Raw genomic sequence first — 20,503 nt, forward strand, 5'->3', positions numbered from 1 at the left:
AAGTTTCATTTTCCTAACCTAAACCTTTTTCAAGATAATACAAATTTATCTAAACTAGAATTTTACCAAACAGAAGTTTAACCTAATAATTTGTAATAACATATTGTTCAGGCTAGCCTTTGCAAACCCTACAAATTTTGACTCTTCACAATAAAGCACTATTACAGGCTTAGCCTAACAAAAGAAAATAGCAAACTGCTTAATCTTAATAAAAAAAAAAAATCCAAAGGGCGTTATATTTCTTCAATACAAAATATATATTAATTTTTGTTTTCAGTAGAATACTAGTTAAGTATAAACCAGCAAATGTTTAAGAATTTTTTGAGGGGGGACAGCTGCCTAAAATTAACAAAATATTTCTGATAAGCACAAAAATATAACAAATTAAGCTAAATTAGGAAAATAGTTTTTTTTGTCACTGAACAGTTACCATGACACATAATGTGTTGTAAGATTTTTGCAGTACTTGTGCATTATAGCCACCACATTCAAGTTCTATTGAGAAGTTTAGTTTGGCTAATGTTAATGACATAAAATAAAATATGATGAATATATAAAACTTTATCAACAAAATTATGAAAACTACAACAAAGAATCCTGGAATTTGTAAATCAGCATCATATCTAAATATACTGTATCTTACATTGTGATAGATTGTTTTAACGCCCTACTGTACAGGGGTAAATATTTAAATTATGTATCATAGGAAATTATCTGAAGAGTAATCTATTAAAAGTCTCCTGAGCTAACTAGGGAAGTTTTTTCTTTCTTTTTTACTTGCTTTAGCCTATATCCAGTTCCTGATTGCCATATAAATTCCATATTCATAGTTAAATAACATAAGCCTTTGTATATAGACTATACCTTGTTGCTATTTTTTCTGGGCATAGAATGTTTGATTTGGTAAAGCCCTAGAGAAGGACCTGAAGAGAAAGAAACATAATAAAAAAAAATTCATGCTTCATAATTTTTAGAATAATAGCTGGTAACACATTTTATATTCAACTTTGCTCTACTTTACCTCTCAATCCTCCCAATATAAAAATGTATTGCTGAAATTTCCTATTTTCCATTTGTTTTGTCAATCTGTCTCTCTAACTTCATCCCATGTAGCTGTAAATTAAATAAATGTGACAAACAATAACTAGAAAAACACGTGACAGGAGGTTAAATGCATTGAAAATATGAAATTTGAGCCATATTTCTGCACATTGGGAGGGGGATTGAGATAAAGCATAGCCTAACTTAATGATTTTCTCTTGCTATGTAGGGTAATTGGAAGGTCACTTGTATATCATGCTGTCCTTTTCAGTTTTAGTTGGATAGAAAAAATCCAAAGAAAGTCCCCTTTGAAAAGATAGGAGCCACAAAGTGAGATTGTATTTGTCAAAGCTTGGAGGTTTGTCCCTTCTGTCTGTTTAAACAAAACAGAATCTTAATTGAAGCTTTGTTCATTTCTATCTTAAGGGTGCACAACAATTATGATATAAGGTACTTTTCTTTATTCAATTGTCTTCTTTGTTGTCTAAAAGACTTTTTTTTAATCTAGATGTTTCATAAATTGCTCATTTTTACCAGAAGTTCATTTGACCTACTTTGAAATCCCTGGTCTTAAAATTACATTTGACTTTGATAAAGCTAGGAGACATAGACCTTGTGTTTGTTTAAAGAAAGTGAATAAACATTAGTAATTTGTATTGCACTAAAGCCCTAGGGCCATCACAATTCCAAACAAAAAAGAAACTTCACTTTAGAATATTCAACATTGTCTAACATAACAGAAACAAAGAAAAAAAATTACAAAATTTTACTTCTGCACTCTACTGTCAACATGAGAAATTGTCCAAAATTTTAAAATCTTGCAAAACATTCATTCCTCATCACATTCACCAGCCATCTCTCATCAAACCTACACTTCATTTCTCATCTCACTCAATCCTACAAATGCATCAAATGACCCACTCTCTCATTAGTGCTTCCATAGATATGGTCAAAGTAAGAGCCATCTTGCTTACATTTTATTATATCTAGAAGTTTTCTGTAGCTAAGTCAGTACTTAAATATTTCATACACCTTTGTAAACAACCTTAAGATGGTAAAATAGGTTGGATTATCCAAATTTTTAGTTACCACAATATATTTCAATCATTATTGTAATATAAAGGGCAGCCAATAGTAAAGGGCCTGAAAAAATATTTTAAGGTAATTAAAAAGGTTTATTACTCAAAAACTTGATAAAACTAAAAGGGACTTCTTAATGATTGATTACTTTAAAATATCTACATTATACACAACAATAAACCTTTGCTATAAAGGGAAAGTCAGTAAGGCCCAAAAACTATTCAATACTAATTGTGGTTTGAGACAGTTTGCTGAATGTCTAAATGATTTTAGATAGTAATGAAGATAAAATGTGGGCAAACTCAACACCAATATGCAAGTAAGTAAGTATGGCAGCACTGACACATCAAGGTCTAAACTGGCAGTGCTAATTTCCACTTTGTGACCCTTTGGCCAAGAATTGCAATTAAGGGCTGGGGGCCAGAAATCTTGTGCTTTTGTACACCCTCCCTGCTTACCTTTTGCATATTTCTCCATTTGCCTATTTAGAGCTGGTTTAGATCTGTCTAACATCACTGACCCCCATTTAAAACAAATAAACAGGCAGTACTAGGAATCAAACCTGTACCCCATGGACAAAGGATTTCTTACTAAGAGTGCTTTCCACTTAGCCAAGAACATTATTATGACCAGAGTAGAACAACTATTAAAAAAAAAAAATATTGAAAAAAAAACAAGATGGATTTACAGCCATTTTCACTAATCTTCAATACACATTGTATTTTACTTAGACAAGTTATTGTAAGGCAGGTGTCAACAAAGCTCTAGCAGGGATTGCTTTACTTAAGATGCAAACTAGCATGGTGAATACTTAGCTGGTAAAAACCAAATACACTAGCAATGCCAGGAATTAAACCTGTACCCCTTGGACAAAGGATTCCCAAACCGGAGTGCCAACAACTTAGCAAGGAACACAAATGTGACCAGAGAACTATTATTTGAAAAAAGAAATATTGAAAAAAACTCAATTCATGGTTGTTGCCATTTTCTCTACTGTCCCATAAACAATATATTTTATTTAGACAAATTAGTTTTAAGACAGGTATCAACAAAACTCCATCAGGGATTGTATTTACTTAAGATACAACAAGCAATGTGATTGCATAGCTTTGTGATATTCTAATCTTAAATAATGATAAAAAAGCAAATTTACATTTGCTATTTGTTTTCCAAACCATTTTAAGCAAAACCATTTGCAACAGCAATATGTCCATGGTTAGATTAGTGTCTATCCAAAATGCTTTACAACAGAAGGGACACATTTCTTGCAAAGCAAATACTCAGCTTTAATGCTATTCTGTGTCATCTCTAAAAAATTAAACTGTATCAGGTGTATTTTGACACAAGATACTTCTAAGACTTTTAGCAAGGGGGCAGGCATTTCTTCACAATTTATACAATGTGTAAAAGAGCACCAGGGGGTGAGATTGAAAAAAAAACTTTTAGGGATGGGTCTAAAGGCTAAAGTATGTTCTGAGAAGGTCTGCTTACATGGAGTACAAAGAAACTGTATCACAGCTTTCCTAAATCCACTTTATAAGGTTTTAAAGATATGCAAAGACATTTCCTAAATTTTGAAAAAAAATATTGATATGGCTTAAAATGCTACTCAAATAAAAGGAATTGCATTTTAAGAGCTAAAGCCAGAGTAAAAGAAACTGATAATTAAAAATTAAGGTAAATCTTGTTTTGTCAAAATTTCAATAGTATAGGTATAGACCTTTTTAGTAAGCAATTATCTAAGACTTAGAAATCAGAAAAGGGTTGACATAGAAGCCTGGCAGTACCTTCCCCGAGTGTTTTTGCCCCTGGATTAATTACTGAGTTTCATTCTTGTAACCTATTCCCTTTCCAAGATAATGAAAATTAGCTAAACTAGAATTTTACGTATTTTTTGCTTTGGATTCATTACTGGAAGTTCTATTTTCCTGACTTAACCCATTTCTAAGATAGCAAACAGTAGCCAAACTAGAGTTTGACCTGAAAATTTATCCACGGCCCTATAGGGTAAGGCTGAAATGTAAAGAGTTCTGACAAAGATGCAACACATCTTGAAGCATCTAGTAAGAAAAGTAATTGGATTAACAATGCTTTATAACCACTAGGGTCTTGCTTCATCAAGGTTTTATCTCTGAAGCCAAATTACCAAGCTAAGGTCAAGTCTAGGGCATCAAAAGGATGAAACAAAGATTTCCAAGTATCTACATAAGTTTTCAAAAGCATATTCAAACTCTTGACTTCCTGTCTTAAGGCCTATGTGAATCAAATTTCAGGATATAACTCAACATTTATCCAAATAGCCCTAATACGAAAAAAAAAACAAAATTAAACCTTACTTTTGCGTGGCTAGAATTCCATTTGTCAGCTTATAATTCTTATTTTATATAGACTTATTTATAGCCTACGAATTCTTCTTTTCGAAATCTACGCCTGAAAAGGTCAACCAACAATTATGAATGGTAGAACCCTACGGTTAAAAACAATGACAGTTCTGGTTAAATTAGAGTTCAACCAGTCAATTGTTTCACGCAAAATCACTTTTCATGACAACCTGGTTTGTCACTGTTTCACGCGAAAACAGCGGTTGAACTCAACCACACCGAGTGGTTGAGCTCAAACAGTCTCTTTGGTTGACGCGAAAAAAGGCCTATATAATGATCTGCTGCCAAATTTGGGTTTCATTTGAACATTGAATTCAAAATACAAACAAAAGAAAATTCTCATGTGAAAGCTCAAGTTTTTGAAGTTTCAACGCTCTCACGTTTTTTGGCTATGATAATATGTTTTTTGACAATTTTGAAGCCCTGTTCCAGCTTCACAATAGTTTTCATCACCAGAAATTTCCGTTTTTCCATAGTAAAGCATGGTTTCATATCTAAAGGGTTTGTTGTCAATGATAACTAGAGAAATTAGTTCTTAGGCCTATATAAATTTTGACTATTTTCCTTACATTTATGCTAATGAATTTCCTAGGCTACTGCTTAACAGCAGTTAAATGAAATGTTCGCTAGGCTACCCTTAACTAGATCAGTTAAATTTTAAATGTGCTGCTTTGTAAAGGGTTTAGAGTAGGAAATCAAACTTTCATTGACTTTTTGCTATCTCAGAAAGGGTTTAGGTTAGGAAAATGAAACTTTCAGGGATGAATCTACAGAGTAAAGCATGTCCCAGGAAGGTGTTTAGGGTACCTACCTCCACTCCTTCTCCCTCTAGAGGGCCCTGAAATATGCCTACATGACAGGCCCTTACCTATTGAAATTTTGACAAAACATCATTTTGCCTTAAATTTCAGTTACTAGTTGCTTTTTCTCTGCCTTTAGCTCTGAAAATGTAATTCCTGTTATTTGAGTAGAATTTTGAGCCATATTAATGTTTTTTTTTTCAAAATTTATGAAATGTATCTGTATATCTTTAAAACCTTATTAAATAGAATTAAGCAAAGTTATGAAGCTGAAAACAATTTTGTTGTACTTCAATTAAGCTGAAGATATAATATTCAAGGTTTCACTTTTATAACACACATATTTTTAAGGTCATCAAAGATCAGGGCTCTCTAGAGGGAGAAGGAGCAGAGGTAGTTGCTTCAAAATACCTTCCCAGGACATACTTTAGTCTGTAGATTCATCCCTGAAAGTTTCATTCTCCTAACCTAAACCCTTTCTGAGATAGCAAAAAGTCAATTAACCAGAATTTTACCAAATCTAGGGCTAAAAATGTACTTTGGTAAGGTATTGTCAAGTTACCAGTACAGGTAAATGTATTGCAGTTCATATAATTGACTTACCAATAAAGTGAATTTGCCACTTGATGCCTTTTTTATGCTTGTTATAAATGTAATAATTGCTGCTATCACAAATTCAAATTTAAGCACTTTTTGACCTGATATAACTATAAATAATTTTGGCACTGAGAAAATGTAGAATTATTTTGTTGAAAACAGTTCTTAGTAAATATAGTATTATTTTATTGAAAACAACCAATAACTAATACTTTCATTAAAAAATCATCATTTTTTAGAGCTCAAAAAGTGCTTAAATTTGAATTTGCAATTGGAGCAAGTATTATATTTGTAAAGAGCATTAAAATAAGGCATTGAGCAGCATGTTCAAAGTTTTAAACCAATGTTTTTAGCTCTTTATACCCCATATTTGGTCATTTATAAGAGCTCAAATGTGCTTAAATTTGAATTTGCAATAGAAGGGATTATTATGCTTGTAAAGAGCATAAAAAATTTATCAAGTGGTATGCTCACTTTATTGTTAAGTCAATTGCATAAACTGTGATACATTTGCCCTATTTTCAACCCTCTTCTGATTTCGAAGTCTTAGGAATTAGCCTGTTTGACAAGTCTATGCCTTTGGAATTTTGCAAAACATCATTACATGTTAGTTTTCAGTTTCTTTTACTCTGATTTTGGCTTTGAAAATGTCATTTCTATTATTGAGTAGAATTTTAAGCCATAGATTAGGCCTAACCAAGGACTATATTTTTCAAATTTAGGAAATGTATTTGTAGATCTTTTAAATGTTATAAATTAGGATTAAGCATAGCTGTAAAGCTGAAAATTCCTTCTTTGAACTTTTTTAAAGCAGAAGATATATTTGCAAAGTTTCACTTTAAAAGAAAAGTTTAATGGCCATCAAAGGTAAATTCTCTTTAGAAGAAGAATTAAAGTCTGGTACTTAGAAGTACTTCTCCATGTCATACTTTAGTCATTAGAAAGCTTCTTTTTCCTGACCTAACCCCTTTCCAAGATGGCAAGAAGTCTTACTAACTTGTCTATAATTCTACCAATCAATCTTTAAAGTTTACCAGTTTAGTAGCCTAGTGCCACTTGTACTCAAACAGTTACTGTAAACTCTTACATTACCTAGAAATTAGATTTTTTGCCCAGAAATTTGTTTAAATTTTCTTAACAAGAAACTGATTAGCCTAGCTTGAATATTTTACCCATGCTATAAACATTTTTCATGCACAACTATTTTAAATACACTGGTGGCTAAGGTTTTTAGACACATTTAAAGGTTAAGCCAAATCTTGGAAAACAGCATATGGTCCAATTGTGTGCATGATATTGAAGGTTGAGAAATCTAATTTGGTTTACAATGCTGGATCATTGTAGTCACTGGTCCTTTACCTATCAAGCATAAAATACCACCACTTACTCTTATATGGAAAGCACCTTAAGGTCAAACAAAAGACTATTCTTTTTTCTCTGATTATCCTATAGAGATTGACATTAACTCCCCTCTTGCTGTTCAGCCTAGAGGATGTTCTATGGCAAGTTCCTGAAACTGTAATTCAAATGTCTTTTAATCTTGCAATTCTTGTGAGAAACTGTATGACAAGACTAACTATCATACAATTTTCTTCTTCACTATCAAATCCTCCTAATAACATATATAGGCTCTGCTGCACTTTCTTCTGTGTGAAAAATTTCGTAATTTCATGTCTCTCTTTTTCACTTTCACAGCACATTATCATCAAGTGCTCTATAGTTTCTGATGCATCACACTTAAGACATTCCCCACTCTGCCCCAAAAATTTTGCTTTGTAACAGCCAACTCCAGCATGGTGTGATTGGAGTTGAAACAGTTTCTTTGCTTCATATCTAGTGAGTTCTTTATACACCTTTGTTTCTATATTTCTCTGTTTTTTCATTGTCACAAAAAGATTCCCAGTAAAATCTCTATTCATTTTAAAACACTGACAATCAATCACTTTATCAAATATCATAACTTTTTAATGAGTGTACATGTCCGTTACAAGTGTTCCTGACTCAACTGTGGATTTGGCCTTCAAATCTGCTATTTCATTTCCAGAGATCCCAATGTGGGCAGGAATCCACTCAATAACTACTTTTTTCTTTTTTAATATGTCTTGTAGTTTAATGTAATATATAAGGACATCTCTATTTGGTTTTGCCATAGTATTAGCATTTACAACTGCTTGAATAGCACTTTTTGAATCAGAGCAATTGATTGCCTTGTCTTCTTCAACAGATTCCTCAATAAACTCCAGCACCTTCTTAAAGGCTTAAACTTCTGCCAGTAATACACTGCTCTCTTGAGGTAATTTAAATTTTTTGGACACATTTTTGAAAGGGCACCAAAATGCTGCTCCTACATGCTTCGTTCATCATGCCAAGTCTGCTGGAGCGTCTTGGCCCATATTGAATTCTAATCTTGAACTGATCCTGTTTTCCTCCCATGGTGGAGGGACACCTATTTCACCAACTCTTAACATTTTGGAAAGTACTATATCAATTTCATAACTTCTACAAATTTCTAAGGCTGCTTCAAGACAATTGGATTGATTTCTTGCTTTAGATATGTTGGCAGTTGCTTGGTGAACAGGTTTGATGATTTTTGACTTAACTGGATGGTTATTTTCTAAAAACCAAATCATCTGTACATATTTTAAAAATCTGATCTTTCTTCATGTTTCCAGGTCTGCTAGACCACTTTCTGATAGAAAAAACTAACAGGTTTTGTTTTTCTTGCTCCAAATGCAATTTTTATGGCTGAGTTTTGAATTACATCTAATCTTGCAATGGTTGAATGACAAGCTGTGCCATAAATTGTTGAGCTATACTCCATTTTAGGCAATACATATTTGATATAATACTGGATCAAAAGTTCTGCTAATAATCGAGCCATATAGGCCAAACTCCTCATAACATTGAATCTTTTCAAACATGTTGATTTAAGATACATCACATGGGGTTTCCAGGTAAATTTATTGTAAACCACTACACCTGGTATTTTTGCTTTGCTAACATATTCAACTGGGTGGCCACTTAAGTACAGATCTGGAAGGGTTCCAATTCTTTTCCTAGTGAGAACAATTGCCTTCGTCTTTGTGGCAGAAAACTTTAAGTTAGCTTCTTTGGGCCATTTTCTAATTTTGCAATGACCTGGGTTATTAGGGTCTTCATATGGTAGGTGTCAAATGCCATGACCCATGCAGTATTGTCATCTGCAAAAATAGCTCCTCCATCATCCTTCATGTTGATAGGAATATCATATGATCCTATGTTGTATATGTCAGGTCCCAGTGCTGATCCTTGAGGGATTCCTCTTTCAGGAAACACTGTTATATCTGAAATTGTTCCACCAACTCGCACTTTAACTTTTCTTCCTATTAAATAATCATTTAAAAATGCTAATATTTGGCCTTTTATGTCAGCTGTTACTAGGCCTCCAACCATTTTTCTGTGAAGCATATTATCAAAAGCACCTTCAATGTCAATTAAAATCGCTGCTAAAATCCACACATTTAGCAAAGCATATAATTCCCCCTGTTTGAGGCACATAAGAATATATTCTGCACTTCTATTTTTTCTGAAATTACACTGAATATCTATAAAAAATTTCTTCTGTTGTATCACAGCTTCCAGTCTCTTCTGCACCGTCTTTACCATAACTTTCCCCAAAACAGGGAGATGGGTAATGTGTCTATAGTTTTCAATCTTTGATAGGTCTTTGCCAGGCTTTGGTAGCATTACTGCTTCACCATACTTCCAAATATCAGGAAATTTTCCCTCCCTCCATACACCATTAATTAATTTCAGCAATACATTGATCCACAATTTGGGGAGTGACTTCACAAACTGTGGCAAAATTTCGTCTGGTCTAGGAGATGTATCAGGAAGCTTATTTATTACATTCATTAATTCCTGTTCAATGAATGGTCTATTGTATGGTTTGTCTTGTGTTCCAAGGTCACTTACTTTTGTGTCCATATTGGTCTTCTTCTGTATATCTGGATCTCCCCAGCCGATTGTAGAGCTCATGAATTTGGCAGCTGCATCAGCTTTTTGATCATCAGTCACAAGAACCTTATTATCAGATGCAATAGGTGGGTTGCTCTGGCTTGAAGTTGCACTGTTCATAAACTCACATACTTTGGATGTTGGTTTTCAAAAGTCAAGTTTGTTTATAAAGTTATTCCATGATTTTTTCTTGGCTTCAAGTACTTTTTTTTTAAATGTAGCATTAGCTCTGTTCTTTTCAATAAGGTTATGAAGATTCTCACCAGATTATATATTCTCTTTTCCAATGAATTCTCTGTTGGCTTTCAAGCAATCTTCATTCCACCAGATACAACCTTGGTGATGGCTGATTTCTCTATATGGTACAATAGTTTTGGCTATTTATATCAATTTTTTTCTTGAAATATTTCGACTTTCCTAGATAATTCTACTTCTTCCTCTGTTAGTGATTTCACGTCAAACTTGTCCAGTGCTTCTCTGAGTATATACCAGTTAAAATTTTTAATTTTGAGTCCCCTTCTCGTATTACCTTTTGGCAGGACCTCTTCATTAATAGTGCACAATATGGGGTTGTGATCACTGGCCAGTTTACTTTCAGCATCACATTTTATGTTTAATTTGATATAAGTCTAGGATTGCATAATAGTAAATCAATTGTTGCTGTCTCTCCAGTCAGGGGATTAACTCTAGTTGGCTTCCCATCTGGTGTTGCCAAGCATATTGGGTTATGTATTAAACAGTTTTCTAAACTTGTTCCAGAACTATTTACATTTCTACACTTGCACCAAGATTTACTATGTGCATTCGTATCATCCAATATTATCATGTCCTCTGCAACTGGTATCATTTTAATAATTTCATCTATCCTTTCTCCCAACAGTCCATTATTTCCAGATGGGTTATATACACATATAATATTCATTTTCTTTTCATTTTTTAAAAACAGTTTAATTCCAACTACTTCCACTTCATTATCAATTGATTGCTGGCTTGCTAAGTCCATTTTTTCATAATGAATATGACTTCTTATTCCAATCATAACTCCACCTTTTCTTTCTTTTATTATATCATTTCTCAAGACGTTCAAACCTTTGCAGGGGCTCATGATATTTGGTTTTAGCCAAGTTTCTTGAATACAAGAAATATCAATGTCTTTTCTGTCACAATATTGAAGCAGTAATTCCCTTTTCTCTCTCATGATTGAACATGCATTCCAGGATAATATTGTGAGCTGCATTAAGGACATGTTCTGTTTTCCAAGGTGCTACTTGTTTCCACACCAGTTTTTCAAACTTCATTTGCTCAACCAATTCACACAGTTTATCTACCTTTTCATTCAATGGCAAGTTTTCAATACTCAGCATTCCTGGGGTTATAAGCATCCCAATCACTAACTTCTTTGCCGTCATTTGTTGTAACTCTGCTGCAGTGTTACTGATTATTCTTTTCTCAGGATTCAGGATATTCTGGACTGCATGAGCATAACTTCTAAATGTTGTCCTAGCTCTTTTAAATCCCATGCCATACTTTTCTGCCACTTCTAGCACATGTTGATTCTCTCTTCTTACTGGGCATACTGATGAAGTGGATGAATGGTTTTGTTTACAATTGACGCACCTGTATCTGCTGGTATGCTCATCTACACTCTCCTGTTTCAGATGGTAATCACTGCTCTGATGATTTTGAGCACATCTGAGGCAGATCTCCTTTGATTTACAGTATTTCTGAAGATGCCCATATTTCTGGCATTTGTATGCACTGCATCACCTTCCTATAGTAGGATAAAACATCTCTGTTTCTACTGCAGCACTACACACTCGCTGGGGTAATAATTGATTCTAAAACCTCCATTACTGACAGGCTGTCTTCAAGCTTTTTAGATCCCAGTAACCTCTGCATCCTGATCACTTCTTTTACAGACACAGCAAATTGGATACTTTCCTCAATTTGTTCAATTGATAAATATAAAGGGATTCCTTTCATCACACCTCTTGATACATGTTCTTTCCTTAAAACTGTTACTTCTATGTTATTCACAGTTTTGATTTCCAATGCTGATTTCATCCCACTCATCTTTTAAATGCAAGTAAATAGTGTCCCCTTCACGATTTATTTCAAACTCAAATCTGCCACTAATTTTTTCCTTGAAAACCATGCAAAGCTTGTATTCATTTGAAAACTTGGCATTTATATCAACTGCTTTGATTACAACACTTTCGTGTATCATTTCCTTTTCAGGTATGTCCAATACTGGGATCTGGAAATTTGAAATATTTCTCCTATCTTTTGCAAGTGACAGGCCTTTGGCCTTCTGGTCTGGTCTCTGGTGAACAAATTGTCTCTTTGGTGCTCCCCTTTCAATCTGAACACTTTTGTTACTAATAGGTGAGGTCACTCTCCTTTTCAAGTTATTCTCTTTTCCTCTTGAGAATAGTCATTCCACTACTCTTGGATTTACCATAGCCATATGATCGGATTCAAAGTTTGTGTCAGGTGGAGAATGGTCAATACCATCTAACTCACATTCTTCCACTTCCAGTCCATTATATCTGTTACTCACTGTGCAAGATTACTGTGCCTGGTTCAGCACTGGTGCTTGATTACTGTACACTTGTTATCCATATAGTTGTGGCATAACTTGGCCTGATTCAAGTCCATCATTTGTGTTATTCACTGTATACATATACTGCTATGATGGGTTGGAAGTTGGGGTGTATACTTGTCCATAAACACTTGGTACAACTGCCGGAAAGATGACTTTTTGCATACCACTAGGCACATTCCACTGCATTTGCAGCATCTGTGGTCCTGGGGCCCCCATGGGAGGCTGAGATGATTTATAGTTATTTGAGAAATATCATTTATATAGATATTTAATAGGGTAGGTCCTAAGACACTACCCTGCTGGACACCACTAGTGACTCCACATCTCTCAGAGAGGATTGATTCTCCTTCATTAGTAAAAAGCCTCACTTGCTGTGTTCTTTTTTTTAGAGAACTTGCAATCCAGCCCGCAAGGTCTGCATTTATTCCGCATGAGAAGTTTTTTGTTTAAGTGTGGATGTGGAACTTTGTCAAATACTTTTGCAAGGTCAAGCCACAAGGTGTCCACAGGTAACCCCTGATCAATCAAGTCCTTTATAACATAATAAGTATTCAGCAAATTTGTTTCTACAGACTTTCATGATTGAAAATCGTGTTGAGTGGGTGATATTTTCCATAATGTTTATGGGAAGTATAAAATCCCCAGGTATTAGAAAATCTTATGGGAAAGGGGGGATTTTAACAGACTGTAGTCAAGCTTGCCGATTTATAATTTATTTTCTGGATATCATGCGATCTTCTCTCAAATTATGTTTTTTCCTGTTTCTGCTGTTAATATTAGCCACTTTTGGTTCCAGTCCTTGGAATTTTCTAATTTATTTTTTTATCGTTTTAGATGTAGCTCCTTCCAAACACCAGCCAAGGGATAGAGGAGACAATGGTGGGTTCTGCATTATTGATAGAAAACCAAAGTCTGATGAAGGAAGGTATTGAACGATATACTTTTTATTCTATATTCATTAGTTTTTTTTTTATTCGTCTTTAAGGACCAAGGGCAGTGAAATTGTAACCTGATTGTTTGAAATGGCTAATGGATACTTGTACCATGAAAGGTCGCAACTATGATGAAAATCACCTCCATATGCAGTTTCGGTGGTAGCGGGTACCGAATTAGAAAAAAGGGACATAGGTGAAAATTAAGAAGAAAAGACCTAAAAAAATATGGCACCAAACAGGTTAAGAAGTTATGGGCTCTGTTCAAAGATGTAGTTGTTTTGGGAAAGAAAACAGTGGAGTAGCCTGGGAGAGGCTATAATAATAATTTTATTTTTGTCTGCTTATACAAAAAGAGAAAAGCGGAGTAATGTAAAAGAAGAAAAGGAAAAAAAAAAACAAGAATACTCAGCATAAGTAGGCCATATCCATGGCACTTTAAAGTTTAAGACCAGCGAATATTGAGGAGTGTCAAAAGAAGGAATCTATCACGAAAAAGGTCAACGACATCAGCGTTAACCGCGAAACTATTCAGTTCAGTAAAAAAAAAAAAAAAAAAAAAAAAAAAAAAAAAAAAAAAAAAAAAAAAAAAAAAAAAAAAAAAAAAAAAAAAAAAAACTTCTGAGACCACATTGGCTAAGCATGACAAAATGAGAATATACGCGACAATTTGTCGATTTAATTAATTAAAAATTAACGCATTTAAATAAAAAGAACTCGGATTTATTTTCTTGATTTGCCATTCATTGTTTGATCAAATTTTCTGATTGTTCAAAAAGGCACAGATACAATATCCCAGGAATGAAATAGGGTATTTTATTGAGAATTACACGGAAAATTGAGGAGATATAAAACTAAATCAAAATAATATATATTTATTCAGATTGTCAAAAGGTTGTCTGTGCAAAATCCGAGGTAAAACTCAAGAGTTAGATGTTCAATCTTCAAGGTATGTTTCTGAAGATTTTAAACTAAATCAAAAGACACTATGTGCATATTTTAGATATGTGAAAATTAAAATTATGAGGGCATGTCGAGTGGAAAGTTGAACAAAATCAAAATACATTATTTGCTTCCAAGTTTGTCAAAAGGGTGTATCTGTGATATCTCAGAGGGTTCAAGTGGAAACATTCAGAGCATCTGGAAAGGAACAGTTGATTAATATTTTACATACTCAAGGTTATACGGTCCAAAGTTCAAGGTAATACGGTTAGAATTTAGTTTTTTTAAGGTACTTTTTTGACGGTTGAACGACAAAAAAAAGTACACTAAGGACGGTTGAGTGTTGCTCTTAGCCGAAATATTTGCGTTGCATTTTCATTTTCACTTGCTGTGAATAATTTTCTCGTTTTTTCTTCTCGACTTTTTTCTCGTCTTGTCCTGCTAGGCTTGCATATGACCTAGTTTTGGCTATGCTCCGTCATTACATATCTAAATGAGTTTTTAGGTTCCAGTTAGTTAAAAGAAACTGTGGCTGACCTTGTACACAAACATTTATATTTTTTTTCTTCTTTTATTCAATCTGCCAAATATTAAGAAGAAAATTATCAAAAGAAAACAGAGGTTTTAGGCTAATGCTGAAAATAAAAACCTTACCTTAGACCTTAGTTCCTCCAGTGCCTCCAGAGGCACAAATGACATGGGTGAGTAGCCTCCAATCTTCCCTCAGGTGGGCTGTTGCGTTGATGTCCTCTTACTCTGAAATGAGACTCGTCTGGAAGGCTCCTTTCTCACGTTCTACGGAGTGTGTTCTTTGGTTTTCCTTGGTGACGGGTGCCTCCAGGTTGCCAGTACAGCAGAATTTTAAGAACTCAATGATCTGGCATATGGAGGATATGTCCAAGGTATTGCTTTCTTTGTTGCTTCACAACGGAGGCGATTTCAGGTTGGCATGGTCCTTAGGATCTGTTGGGGACAGTTATTTTCTAAGGCGGTAAGATCCTCCTGTCTCGCTGTTGGTTTTAGCCATTCCATAGAGTAACTTAGAACAGACAAAATATTGCTAATGTTCATGGTCTGTCTTTAGTTTCTAATTAAAATAATTAAAACATATAAGAAAACTACGTTTATGATGAAAAGCCTTTGGTGGTCTGGAGGGTGTCTAATCAACTTTTCAGTAGCTGATTATTTTTTAAAGAAATGGATAGCAGGCCTGTTGCCCAACCTTGCGGCAACACGGATCGAACCTGAATTCCGTATTGCAAAACAGGGCATCAGTTGAATGTGCTACCACAGGATTTGTGTATCGATTACCTTATACAATAATGAGATATATCTTGTAAAAAACCAAAATAACAAATTCAAAATAGTTGGCACGATGGGGGGGATATAAGTGTATTCCTTATTAACAGCCAAAGAACATACTTTAAGGAAAAAAATCGGATAGAACAAGTTTATTATGCAAAACCAGTATCCTTATACCAAAAATATATACAAAAAGTTGTATCAGATTGTCCTTAACCATTTCCTCCACTCCAAGTATCGCTATATTGCTGTTTCAGTATTTTTATTCTAATGATTAAGCTTATTTAGCTTTGGGTTTCAGAATTGCTGCGGAGCTCATTCTGTTCAAGAATGACTGATGTTTATACATCAAAGGCTTATGTCTTGTGGCCTCCCGCTGTTTGTCTTTTTCCCCTTCTTTGTCTAGTTATTTTCGGTGAAATTAATTGTGTTGTTGTTTTCTTTTATCTGTCTATTTTCATCTCATTTCGTTTCTCTTCGTGCTTGAAGACTAAGCTGACTGCAGCATTAGAGCTTGCTATTGGACACGTTTAGTCTCTCCAAAGAAAGCTGCTCCACGAACTCTCAAGACGTGCAATGAAAAAACTGAAAATGAAAAACTCTGCAATGTCAATAAATTTTCTTAAATAACTTTATATATACGCCAGAATTAATTGCTCAATCCGGAGATGAAGGGGTTTTTGGAAACGTAAGAGATGCCTATCAAATATTATTATCGATTGTAGTGTTGATGGCCAGTAATGAGCGGTCTTTTACCTTACACTTTGGATCCTCCAGAGCCAGGAGTGGTGCATAAGGCTTTTACAAAAACCTCGCCAGATATCACGGAGGTGAGCTGTAGTCCTGACGTCCTACCACTGGGGTTGGAGAGACATCTCCCTTCTACTCAGATTCTGTTCATACTACTGTAGTAAGGTTTGTCTTGGACGACCTCTTTTTGCCTCTCTTCTTGCTTTTTGCCACTCGTTTTGCCACCCATAAATTATGCATGGGAGTCGATCCTTATGCATATGAAGGACATGGCTAAGGTACGTCCATCTTCTACGTTTCAAAAGGTTAGTAACTTATGGTTTACCAGTTTTCTGGCAAACTAATGCTCATGGCCTTTTCCTACTACGACATCTTCAGTATTCTTCTAAGGCACATGTTTTCAAAGGCCTTCTGTTTCGCTTGTTGGAAATCTAGTTTCCAGAATTCAATTGCATAGAGGAGAATGCACACCACATTACTATTCATGAGGCGGAGCTTCAAGTGCATAGAGTAGTTCTTACTGGGCAATATAAAATTAGTACTGGCCGCCGTGCAAAAAAGTGGGGATGCATAGTAGTAACGCTGCTAGGCAGTTTTCAAATTGTGCTGGCAAATTTCGTCTTCAAATACCATTTTTACATATAAAAATACTTTTTGCTGAAAGAAAAGCTGTCAAAACATAAGTTGTGCTTCTAAAGTATCGGTAGCTTTTGGAATTCTGCTACTGGCAGCTTTGGAACTTTTTCCATCCCTGTGATTAGGTAAACCAGAATAATTCAGAATCTTTTATAAAATCTTTGCATCAAAAGAATCGAAAGCCCTTTTTCAAAAGTAACGAAGTGTCTATAATTTTTTTTTTCCATTCTCTGGACTCCTTTGCCATTAGTCTAAAAATAAAATAAGATCAAAGGTCGAAAGTTAATGCTCTTCCAGCTGTCGCAGATTAGTGCATCACCCTTCTTGAAGAGTTCCACCAGTTTACTCTTTGTCTTATCTTTTGCGACTGTTTTGTTATTCCAGACGACCACTGCGAGGGCATTCTAAACAGTTACGCAGGCTCGAAGGTATGTCTTCAGCTTCTCTGCTTCGATCCGTCGACTGCAGACGATTGTCAATTTTTCGACTTTTTCACAGCGGTTGTCATTTCTTTAGTGTTGGTTGGGGGGGGGGGGTCAGCACTTGCATCAATTATTTAAAAAAGGTCATATTGACTTTGGGACAGGAGTGACTAAATGATACAGCGTTAATGAGTTTAAATAAAATTAAGAAAATCAAATGAGCATTCCTATTGTTAGGCGTTATTCACAAAGGTTGCAAGCGTCGTACATTACTGAGTAATATTGATATTTTAATTTAATCTTAAATACCAAAAACCGATATATTTGATAATCCAACACCGACTTGCTTAATTCTTTCAGACTCTGTAATTATAAAAAGTAAAACGTTTTCCAAGTAGTTGGTTTAAAGAAAGCATTGAAATAAGATTAAGAAAATCAAATAAGTATTCCTAGTGTTAGGCGTTATTGAGAAAGGTTGCAAGGCGTTATTGAAAGGTGTCGAACATTACTGAGTAATATTGATATTTTTATTTAATTTTAAATACCAAAAACCGATATATTTGACGGCCTTATGCTTCCTGGCTATAAAAATTAAAGCTTTTTCAAAGTAAACAACTGGGTTAGTACAGTCACTCCTTTAAAAAAAATAATAATGAAACACAAAAAAAACATACATCTGTTCTGGGGACAGTACAAAATTAAACGAGTCTTATTATAGTGGCTTCAGATATTCGCTCAACGGCACTCAGACTTGCTCAATTTGACGCCACATTTCCATCGGGATTACCCGCGTTTTCAGTTGTTGTCCTTCTTTTACTATAATTATAAGAACTTTCTCATGCACGAATATCTTGGGATGTTTTCTTTGATATTGAAATAAATACAAATTTAGAATAAAAAGCTGGTTCTTTGATTTAATGCTATCAATATTTAGGTTCTTATGCTTCAATTATCGATAAGGATAGCTAATTCATTATTGCAAATGTTTAGTTTATTTTTTTTCTTCCGTCAAGTCGTGTAAAAAAATATTCTTATGAAAATGGAAAGGGGTCTTTCCATCTCAGATTATAGCTCATATTAAGGGCCATATTATAGGCCCCTATTAAGGGCCATAACCTATTGGAAGGCAGTCGAATATAGGCCACCAACAATTGTTTTTTGGGGAAAAATTTGTTCCAAGTCAGTAATTCATTAGTAATGTATTAACACTGTGCTAATACTAAGCGCCCTAGTCTCTAACACATACCTTGTTATTATATATTCTTGGTTCTTAGACTCAGCACATGGTTGATTTGCTAGTACTGGGTTCTTCCCCTAGCTCCGATAGTGTTGAACTCGGGCCTTCATCTCTGGCCAATGAGACTTCGCTTTATTTGTTTCCAAAAATAACGTTTTGCGAACTTTTGTCACCTTCTCCTGCTGCTTTGGTCGGCAGGTTGTACCTTCGACCCACACAAATGACTCTTATATCGGTTGACCTAAACTAAGACATTTTGCCCTTGTACGAGGGCCCTCCCATCATTCCGATGAAGTCTCACAAAATTAATTTTGCCTTTTCTGCTGTATTTACTTGCTATAGTGGGTGGCTCAGAGCTTTGGTTATCATTTTTTCCCCCAAATCTTTCATATACATATGGAATTGTCTCAAAGCAACACTTGATGCATTGTTCATAAAGAGCGCTTAATTCAACAAAACCAACAAAGTTGACCAGTTATAAATTTTCTTGTTATAAAAGTTCATATTTTTTCGTTTTTTTTGCATTATTTTCTTGGCGTTTTAAGACATCTTTTGTGGATTTACTTATTTTTGATTTTCATAGGGATAGTTTGTTTTGTGGTTTTAGTTGCCTTTGAACAAAATTCGCAGCACATTTTATGTGTAAATACTGTGTAATACAATATAACTATATGATTCAATTAACTCTGATTATGTAACTCCGATTCAATTAACGATATGATGTAGTTAGTGAATAAAAATTGTTTCGGTTGCTCATCGCTAAATTTTCAAATTATTAAAATGCGAGTTTTGTTTGAAAGCACTTCCTTGTTTTCGTTTCTGCTTTAGTAAATTTTTTTGCGTTTTTTTTTTATCTAAATCCTCTTGTTATTTTGAAATAAATTATACTTTATTTCCACGATACTTGTATTACAATGTATTTACGATCACTGTTATGCAATGTAAAATTCTGTTCCAGGTATTTGTCCGTGGGAGAGAGAGGAAACCAGTGAATGTTACGTCTCAAATTAACGTCTAAAAAATTGCCAATCTAAAAATTTTCGCTTTTATCTTTTTTTGGTCACGAATTTAATGGTTGTTCACCTTTACTGAAACGTTGTTCAGCCTTCTTTTTAAGCATAAACAATAATGTTAATAAGTAACCGTCTTTAGAGAAGCTCAGTAAGCTATTGTTAAATAAAGAAACCAGGAATATTAAACTCATCCTGTTCCACATCACAAAATCCATTGTTTTCAATACAAAACGATTAATACCTTTATATCTCTGTGTAAGATATCCTCCGCATGAATGGCTTCTACTCCTTCCACAACTTGCCGAAAAATCTGTATACTATCAGAGAAATTAATCGGGCCATTGGTCGAGGTTCGCCTCACCAGCCAATCTCTTAAGGTTTCTTTTGAGCACTGCATTAAAATACACAAGTCAATTCTGAAAGGTAAACTTTTTGGAATAGATGCAAATAGCAGTGATTGTTCACAATCACCTGCGGAGCCGTGCGCCAGATCGGGCTTTTGCCAGGCAGAGCTTCCACATTTTATGGCTAGGAGCGGCTCTGAAATCAGTGAAGGAGAAAACTGCAACCAGGAGCTCCTGTAAGATATTACGTTAGGATGATCGACACGGCTGAGTGTTTCAACCTCTCGCAGTACTTTTAAAATCTCCAATCCAGGTTAGTTCTTCTTTTTTCGTTTTTTTTTAAGCACTATCTTTGCTTGTCACAGAAGTAGATCGAGATAATAGTCGTGCTACCTTGCTACTCTTGCACTACCTTAATGGCTTTT

At 34.6% G+C, this 20,503-nt stretch overlaps 1 long non-coding RNA gene across 2 annotated transcripts in view; it reads left to right on the forward strand.

Moving 5' to 3' along the window:
- The first annotated feature begins 4,857 nt into the window (after positions 1 to 4,857).
- Positions 4,858 to 20,503, forward strand: part of LOC136030885 (uncharacterized) — a 47,593-nt gene continuing 31,947 nt past the window's right edge. The window contains exons 1-3 of one of the 2 annotated variants that reach the window (XR_010618383.1): positions 4,858 to 4,977; positions 13,335 to 13,425; positions 19,680 to 20,391. This is a non-coding gene — a long non-coding RNA (uncharacterized LOC136030885). Of the gene's footprint in view, positions 5,004 to 13,334; positions 13,426 to 19,679; positions 20,392 to 20,503 lie in introns of both variants that reach the window. The other variant, XR_010618382.1, reaches the window with a different exon arrangement.

This window comes from Artemia franciscana, chromosome 1 (genome assembly GCF_032884065.1).
Source record: "Artemia franciscana chromosome 1, ASM3288406v1, whole genome shotgun sequence".
Lineage (NCBI taxonomy): Eukaryota > Metazoa > Arthropoda > Branchiopoda > Anostraca > Artemiidae > Artemia > Artemia franciscana.